Source organism: Pan troglodytes, chromosome 13 (genome assembly GCF_028858775.2).
Source record: "Pan troglodytes isolate AG18354 chromosome 13, NHGRI_mPanTro3-v2.0_pri, whole genome shotgun sequence".
NCBI classification, from domain to species: Eukaryota; Metazoa; Chordata; class Mammalia; order Primates; family Hominidae; genus Pan; species Pan troglodytes.
The window spans coordinates 78,844,433-78,853,013 of NC_072411.2; the positions used below are offsets into that span (position 1 = coordinate 78,844,433).

The 8,581-nt window shown below is 40.8% G+C and overlaps 1 pseudogene; it reads right to left on the minus strand.

The window, feature by feature from the left end:
- Nucleotides 1–1,645: 1,645 nt before the first annotated feature.
- On the minus strand, nt 1,646–2,470 carry LOC129143316 (tissue alpha-L-fucosidase-like; annotated as a pseudogene).
- Nucleotides 2,471–8,581: the final 6,111 nt, after the last annotated feature.

Genomic DNA, 8,581 nt, shown 5'->3' on the forward strand with positions numbered 1-8,581 from the left:
AGTATTCTGAAACTGTTGTGTATGTAGTGTGGGGTAAAGCAAGAATATGTATATATTGGTGTCATTGAGAACTGGAATTTTTCAGCTTGGGTGACAGTAGATACAGCTTTAAGATCAATGAGGTAAAAATATTGTAGTCCTGAAAATAAATCTGAGTAGCAGTACTAATTCATAATATGTTTTATGGTTTAAAAGCATGCATTTTCTAGTTCTTTCCACTGGAAAGGCCTAGAAACAATGGCCAACCTACTACTACTAGCAATGAGCACCTCCAGAACCCTGATTGCATCTCTAAAACTATTTTCCACCAAAAGGAACCCACCTCTTGGAAAGATGGCTGATTCCAGATCTCAGACAGGAAGTTTATGAAATGAGCCTGGAATATATTGTCATGCCAGGTATCAAGGATGCTGTGAAAAAGTACTATGATTCTGTCCAAAGAGGATCCAACTGGCCAAAGATGGGATAATTTGAGCTCTTCAGTGGAATGATAAATGAAATGAATTCAATGGAAACATATCAAGTATATTTAAATGTAAGTTTGGAATGATATCAGAAATCTAAATTCATTTATCATCTTTAAAGAACGCTACAGGATTAATTCATTGTGTTAAAAAAAATGGTCTCAAAGTAATCAAATAATCAAGGGTAAGTTTCTCTTTATAGAATTTTTCCAGCTAATAAATGAATGAGGATGGATAGAATTGAGATATCAGCATGTTGCAACCTTCTAATGAATTAATGGCTCTGGACAGTGTTCACTAATGGCTGCTAAACACCAAAGAGAGACACTTAGACATTACGTACCTCCTAACAGAAGTGCAGAACACTACATGTGCATTATTCTTGACAAAAAAATAATTGAACCTGAATCTGGTCAAGCTTCTAAATCCAACTACCAATTTACAGCTTACAATGACAGAGAAACATGTTAAACATCACAGGGATGCCATCAGCAAACTCCAAACTGTGGGAAATTCCAAGACAGCCAGTTTATTCAACATTAACTTAAACAAGTTGCAAAGGGGAGGTGGGAGATATGGTTGAGAAACTTCCAAATTTTTTTGGCACGCAAGCATTCATTTGACCGTATTTTAAAGGCAGAGCAGAATCACATTCACTTTCTTATATATATATAAGATTATATATAATCACTATAAACAGGTTGGATTTCAGAGCTCTAAGTTCGCTTTGGAAACTTTTGAACAGTTGACCACTAGCAGCCCAGCAAGCTTTTTTCCTTCCCTTCCAGGCTCTCCTGCACTTTAGTAGGGAGGAGGCAGTGTGTCGGTGACAACTGATGCTAAATAAATAGTGCGTGGTTGTGCTTGCCAAACCCTTTCCACCTCCTCCACAAGCAACAGGGAGACTTGGCTTATTCTTTATCTGAAGTCTCCAAGTCAACAAGTAGGTTATCAGACACAAAGAATAGAGGGAAGCTTCTGTTGTAGATAATTTTAAACGTTAAGAATGGATGAACTTGGAGCTTAAGTGCTCAGTCCTCCTTTTGCTGACCAGAGAGAGGTATGCTAGCAAGAGAGCTCAGATGCTTGGTCTATTGAAGCATCAGTGTAATATATTCAGTTCCTTTGATTAAAAAGTGCTGGAAAAGCCATCTCTGGGTGGAGAAGGGAAGTGAGTTGATTACAATGATGGTACTATAAAAGGCAAATCAAAGCAGCAAACAGCAGGCAATGCCCCTTTCCTCTTGAACTCCAACAATCAGTCCACTCCTGTCAGCTTTACAGGCCAAGAAAACTCAACTGGGAAAGCAGAGGATGATAACTGGGGCGGAAAAAGGAGAAGGCCTTTGTCCAGACCTGTGGACCACTTCAGACATTCTTTTTCCCCAGCACTGTGTGCTTTCTAGTCAAGGTGGTTATGGGGGATTCAAGGTTTAAGACTCCATTTTCTGGCCAGTGCAGTAAAATCGCATAAACAGCTGATCCTTTAGAGGTATACCATGCAGATGTCATGTTCTTTTCCAATTGCACCTTCCATGGTTTAGAGGCATAGATAGCTTCCTCACTGATGCTCAGCCACTTCCTAAAAGCAAGAAGCCTTTCTTGGAAGACAGGAACAGTTAGATCATCTTTAGCTTGTCCAATGTTGAGAAGACAGTTGCCTCTTAAACTTGCTGTCTGAAGCAGTTCCAAAACCATTTCAGATTCACTTGCAAAGTCAGACATTGCCATGTTGCAACCATTGCCCCAGAATTTCTTGTCAATGGTGGTACACATCTCTTACTTGTGGTCTTGCAACCTCCCCAGCTTAAGTTTCTCTTGACAGTTGTAGTGCTGTCCATGGTGACAGGACCATTTCTGACCCCATCAGTCATTTACTACCACCTCTTCCTTGATAGAGCTATCATTGTAGAGCCAAGTTCAAATAAGTATCAGGACAGTCTCACTTTATTAGACAAAATCATATCAGACTTGTGCCTGTTAACAAGATCATATAGCTGTGGCATTGTTTTTACACTGCCAAAATGCTGTGTTTTGAAGCCATTTTTTTTTTAAATCAAGTAGCTAGAGTGGATGGAACCATTCTAAGAAGTGATAGAGTTCATGGTGTATGTTCCTCTTCCAGACTGTTGTTTCCAACTCACCAACCAAACTGGTAGGGCCCCACATCCTTAAAATTTAAGTTCTAAGACATGAGACTCAGCCAGTTTGTGATGCTTTGTATCACGACTACATACTTGGCCTCCAAATCCTGGAAGAGATTGGCCCACTTGTCCATTCAGATGGAAGAAACCCACTGTGAACTGCTGGCTAAAATCTGCATGGCTGAAGCCAGGTGGGTAGTGGTGATACATGAAGCACTGGTAGTGGATCTGTCTTCACCTTTCCAGAGCCACCAGCACCAAGAACACTCCCCAGTGCACAAACATGCCCCAGTGCACGAACATACTGAAACTGGCCTCATCAAATCAGTGTGGCAGCAGCCAGGAATCCAGCCTCAGCCAGTCCAAAGTGTACCTGCCTGGAGCCCCAAGCACCCACATGACAGCTCCATGCGCCAGCAGCAGCAGTAGCAGCAGCGCAGGGGCCACTGCCAGCAACCTCATCTAGTGAGCCCTGGAAGCCTGCAAATTAACATAGACTTTTAATTAATTAATCCTAATGAATAAACTTTGTTTGGATCTCAGTCAAGCAAACAGACTTATGTTTGTCATGCTTTAAGGAAAGCAGTACCAATACGGTGTTCATGGAAGCAGATGGAATCTATTGTGGAAATCGGAAAGAATTAAAAGAAGTTGGGGAGAGTGAAGGTTCAGGCCAAATGAGCTGGTGGTGGTACTTTTCACAGCCTGTGTGGTGGTACTCATTACAACCTCATTTATTATCCATTGTCTTCAATTTGCCCCTCGGGGAAATAGTTTGGTCTAAATAAAAGCTCAGAATAAGGATCTAGAAAAAGATTAGCTACATTAAGCCATGCACTCCAGTTCAACTAGAGATAAAACAAGAGGGAAAGAAGGCATATCTCCAAATTCAATTCTCCTAGCTTCAGTTATGTTTTATGGAGAACTTCTGCCATTCACAAGAGATGTAGTTTCCCCAGGGGAGACAGCAGGTGTACATTTACTCTCAAGGTTATTTAATTGCTGTCAGGAAGACATATGATTAACAAAGCCAAATGCTGGAAATATGAAGTATAGACAATTTTAAAGTTGTTTATATAGTGGATTACAGTATATCATACAATGTGTTTATTTGCCATAAACCTGCCTATCACAAACTGTTTCCACACCTGTGTGTCTTCACTAAACTGCCTATTGCTTAGCTGTTTGTGAATTCCCAGCTATGTGGATGGCCAGCAGCTGGACAAGGGGCAGCTTCCACTGGTGGCCTCTCTGAGCCACCTCCAATGTACAAGCTTCACACCAGGGCTTTGACCACTCCAATCTAGGGTTGAGACCTGCTGGCCCATTGTGTCCCCTGCTTTGATGAGAGCCCTATGGAAGGAAACCAGTATGGAAATGAAGGGCCTATGAGGTTCCCCGCTGTCCTTTATGACACCCCACTCAACGTGAGGCCCACTGTCTGTCATCTGTGGGATACTGTTCAGAGATAAGTAGGGAGTTGAGAGGAGGCATTTAGAACTGTCAGAGCCATTTGGCAGCATGCATTTGTGTATGTTGAATCTTAAAATTTTGAAAAGGGACTTGAGTTTTATATGTATTGGTTTTTTATCTCACTTTAAGTTATGTTTATTACATTTTGCCAATCAGTCTGTGACTGATTAGAAGTAAAAAACAAAACTGATCCTTCACTACAGATAGTTTGAGATGCACTGGTAGAGAGTGACGGCCCCAAAGCATGCTGCATCCCAGGGCTTTACCCTGACACTCAGCAGTTCCAAGGGGACAGCAGATGGGAAAAATGTGACCCACAAAGATGGCTTTCGAAAGGGTCTCTCAAAGGTGAGGAGCAAACATTGAATCTACTGCACATGTGTTAGGTTCATTCCAGGGCAGGGCAGATCTAACAAAACCAGCCTAGCTGACCCCTAGTCATGGCATAACTCTTAGGCCTTTCAATACTAGCAGCAGCAGTAGTAGTAATAGTAGTAGAAGATGAAGATACAGCTAAGACTTATATAGGACTTAACTGTGATCCAGGTTCTGTCCTAAATGCTTTGTCTTGGCAGCATGCGTTTCTGAGAAGGGGCAGAAAGTCGCTGTCTTTACACAGAGTCTAAGAAGGCTTATATAGACTTACTATAAGCTACAAAATAGCAAATGGTCTTCCCTTCTCTTTGAAGTGATCTATATTCTAGCCTATACATGTACAGAGAAGTATAACATCCAAATCTGTTTACAGTGGTTCCTTGTATAGCCATGCAAATTTACTAATGACTGACCCCTTCTTAGGGTATTTTAAAACATCATGCCAAATATACTAGCTATATTGCATATGCCAGATATACTAGAGACAGTAATTAAAGAAATTTAATACCCAGGAAATAGGAGTTTGTGTGCAGATACTGGTCATGGAGCATATCTGGAAAATTATTAGTACAGAAACAGCATTCAATTTTAGAAAATATGGAGATAGTTTGACCAATGTTTTGATTATTTGTTGCTGCACTTGGACATTCTCAGGCATGAAACAGAGACAAAAAATATATAAGAAAGACAACAGAACAAAACTTACATTACTGCATAGAGACATTATCCAAGACCAAGTCATTTATCTACTAGTTTACTCCCTCCGAAAAGATAGAAGACTGAGAAGTATTTCAGATATTTCTTTGCTCCTTCCTGCATCATTAGGGTTTTTAAAAATGTTTGAGTTTTCTAAAGCCTATATTTAACAGTGTAATAGAGAGTCTGTTCATCCTATTCCTCTAAGAATGAGCCTTCTTAGACTCTGTAAAGAGAGCTACTTTCTGCCTTCTCCAATAATCTCTGCAACAGCCAGAGCTACCCCTACTATTGTTGGCAGCCAGATTCCCTGCCTGGCTTTGAGGTGGTCAGAAAATAGTTAATCACACACAGATTTTCAGTGTATGGTTGTAGGGAGGCTTAAGGAGTTCACCCTAGGGAAACATAAATGGTGGTAGCAATGGGGACTAGTTCCCTACCTCACGTTTCCATGGCCTCTGTCCCTCGTCAGGTTCCGTGGACAAGATGGTGCTTGACTCTGCAAGCACAGTGGATAGTTTCAATCCCAGGTGAGCAGGGAGGGAGATGTTTCCCCTTCCAACCGACTAAAATTTCTTCTTCTGCCCATAAATTTAAACCTAGTAGTAAAATGGTAATGCTGAATCCCAATCAATTAATATTCACTGGAAGCCCATAACATTCCAGAGCCATGATTCCTGCCCTTGGGAACTTTACCCTTATAAACTGTAAATCACAGGAGAGCCTTCTCCATATTAACTCTGTGTACCCTTCGAGATGAGGTCATGCTTGTAGGCCTACCCTAAAGGTAGAGAATCCAAAGGAAAAGAAGGCCAATGCTGCCCAAGACTCAAGGTGTGCCAGTGAAATGCCAAGAAGAAAAAGACATTTACTATTTAGTGGGGATATTTCCAGGAGAGAAATTTCCAGCTTGTATGAATAGCATAGGAGGTCAACAGCCTCAGGCAGATGGCAGCTGTGAGGCCACACCAATCCTTCTGTCCTCATATTGGCAGACAGAGGCCTCCACCCTGGAGCTTTGGTGGAGGCCTGGCCACATTTGGGAGCCTGTGCTGGAGACAGAGCCACATCCTGGTGCTTGGTTTGAGCCCTGGTCTTTGACTTTGGCCGGCAGAACCTGAAACCCTTGATGATGCAGGGATGAGCACACTTCCTGAGCTTGGGGTGGTGAGTGCAGGCAAGTTGATTGAGTTTGCACCTAATGCCCTTTGGGATCTTGGTCTTGACCTCCTTGGACTTCACAAAGGCCCTGACAGCCTCAGTTGATTCACTCGTGGCCCTGACATCATTGACCTGCATCTTCTTCTGGCCCTTCTTGTGCTTCTTAGCAAAGTGCATGTTCCTCAGGAACTTGGGGCCCACCCTTTTAAGAGATTTACATCTTTGACATAGGGTTTTCTTGATGCCATTTCTGTTCTAGTTCTGTGTAGTGTGATTCTTGGACTTGGCCGTGTTTACACAGTAGCCCAAGGCTCCCAAAGCAACTAGTAGCGGTAGAGAAAGCGTCCACCCTGTTTCTTTGTGCTATTTCTTATGTCTGTTATAGCGAGAAATAAAGTAACTTATAAAATATCTTCAAAAATTGTTATTGTATCCTCCCAACAAGGTGATAAGATAGATACTAATATCTCCATTTTACTGACAAGGAAACTGAAACGCAGGAAGAATACATCCCTTCTTGAGGTCTTGCAGAATCAAGGCCTTAACTGAAGTCCTTTTCCTTCAACCCCAGTGTTTTTTTGCCATTTTGGCTGCCTTTATGGTCTTTTACTGGATTTTTTCTTCCTTTGGGTATTTCACAGTCATCTCAAATTGAATTTATCCAAAATGGAATTCCTGATTTCTTCAAATTGCGTCCTTCTCCTGTTTTCTATATAAGAAATCTGGCAGTCATTTTTGATACCTTGTCTGTCTCATTTTCTCATATCCAATCCATCACCACATTATGACAATTATACCTCCAAAACACCCCTCTTGCTACTTCTATCTGGTTTAAGCACTCTGGATATTTATTCGTTAAATAAGTGCTGAGGCGAAATATGTGTAATTAAGAAGGATACCAGGAAGACAAAGTAGCTGGGAAGTGAGCTAGATTTCCTCTTAAAAATAAAGATTTTGAAAGGTCTCTTCAAAAAAAAAAAAAAAAAAAAAAGAAGAAGAAGAAGAAGAGAAAAAGAAGAATTAAGCTCGTGAGTCATATTAATATCTTAAATTTTCATTTTAGTTTCCCTAGGTGCAACTGAAATTCTTTCTGGAATGAAGCAGTTTAAATTAAATCCATTGTAGTTTAATAATAAATGAATGCCTTAGATCAATTATCTAGTTTTCTTCTCACAACTAGACTCTTAAGCATAGGCAAACAGATGTTATTATAATTTATGGATTGAAAACTGAGGTTCAGAGAGGCAAAGTGACTTGCCCAAGGTCACACAACTGAGACTAGACACCAGAATACTCATGCCAGCATGAATGTTTTTTCCTAGTAAGCTCTGCTAACTTCTGTAACACATCCTGTCATCATATTTTAGTGCTGAGACAACACCAAAATAGAGACTAGAAAATGTGGCACATATACACCATGGAATACTATGCAGCCATAAAAAAGGATGAGTTCATGTCCTTTGCAGGGACATGGATGAAGCTGGAAACCATCATTCTAAGCAAACTAACACAAGAACAGAAAACCAAACACCGCATGTTCTCACTCATAAGTGGGAGTTGAACAATGAGAACACATGGACACAGGGAGGGGAACATCACACACTGGGGCCTGTCAGGGAGTAGGGGGGTAGGGGAGGGATAGCATTAGGAGGAATACCTAATGTAGATGATGGGTTGATGGGTGCAGCAAACCACCATGGCACATGTATACCTATGTAACAAACCTGCACATTCTGCACATGTATCACAGAACTTAAAGTATAATTAAAAAAATAGAGAATAATATAGGAAATTCACTGATTTAGCAGAAACCTGTGGCGCATACACTGGCTCAGAAAACATAGTTGTTGTTGTTCTTCCTCCTCCCCCTCCTCCTTCTCATCTTCTAGAGATTGTGTGCACACTCCAACAAATGAAAACAAAGACCTTAATAAGAAATTTTCCTTATTGGTAATATGACAATTCTGAGTAGGAAAGGAAAAAAAACCCATAATGGCACATTTCTATGATACTCTTTTGCACACTGATTCTTTCTGCCATGGATACAAATCCTGCATTAAGTGACTATCAGTCTTGCTGAACCTTCACTCAAAATACCTTCTGAAAAACTGTCTTTTCTTATGGTCCTTCTTGTAGTTAGAAATTATGTCTTCTAAAGAAATTCAAGAAGCAATTCAAAGCAATTTTTTCATTTACTGTTTACAAGGATTGGGTTGGGTCACTCCAGAATATAATCTTTTTTTGTCAGCTCTATAGCCTAGGTAAAGT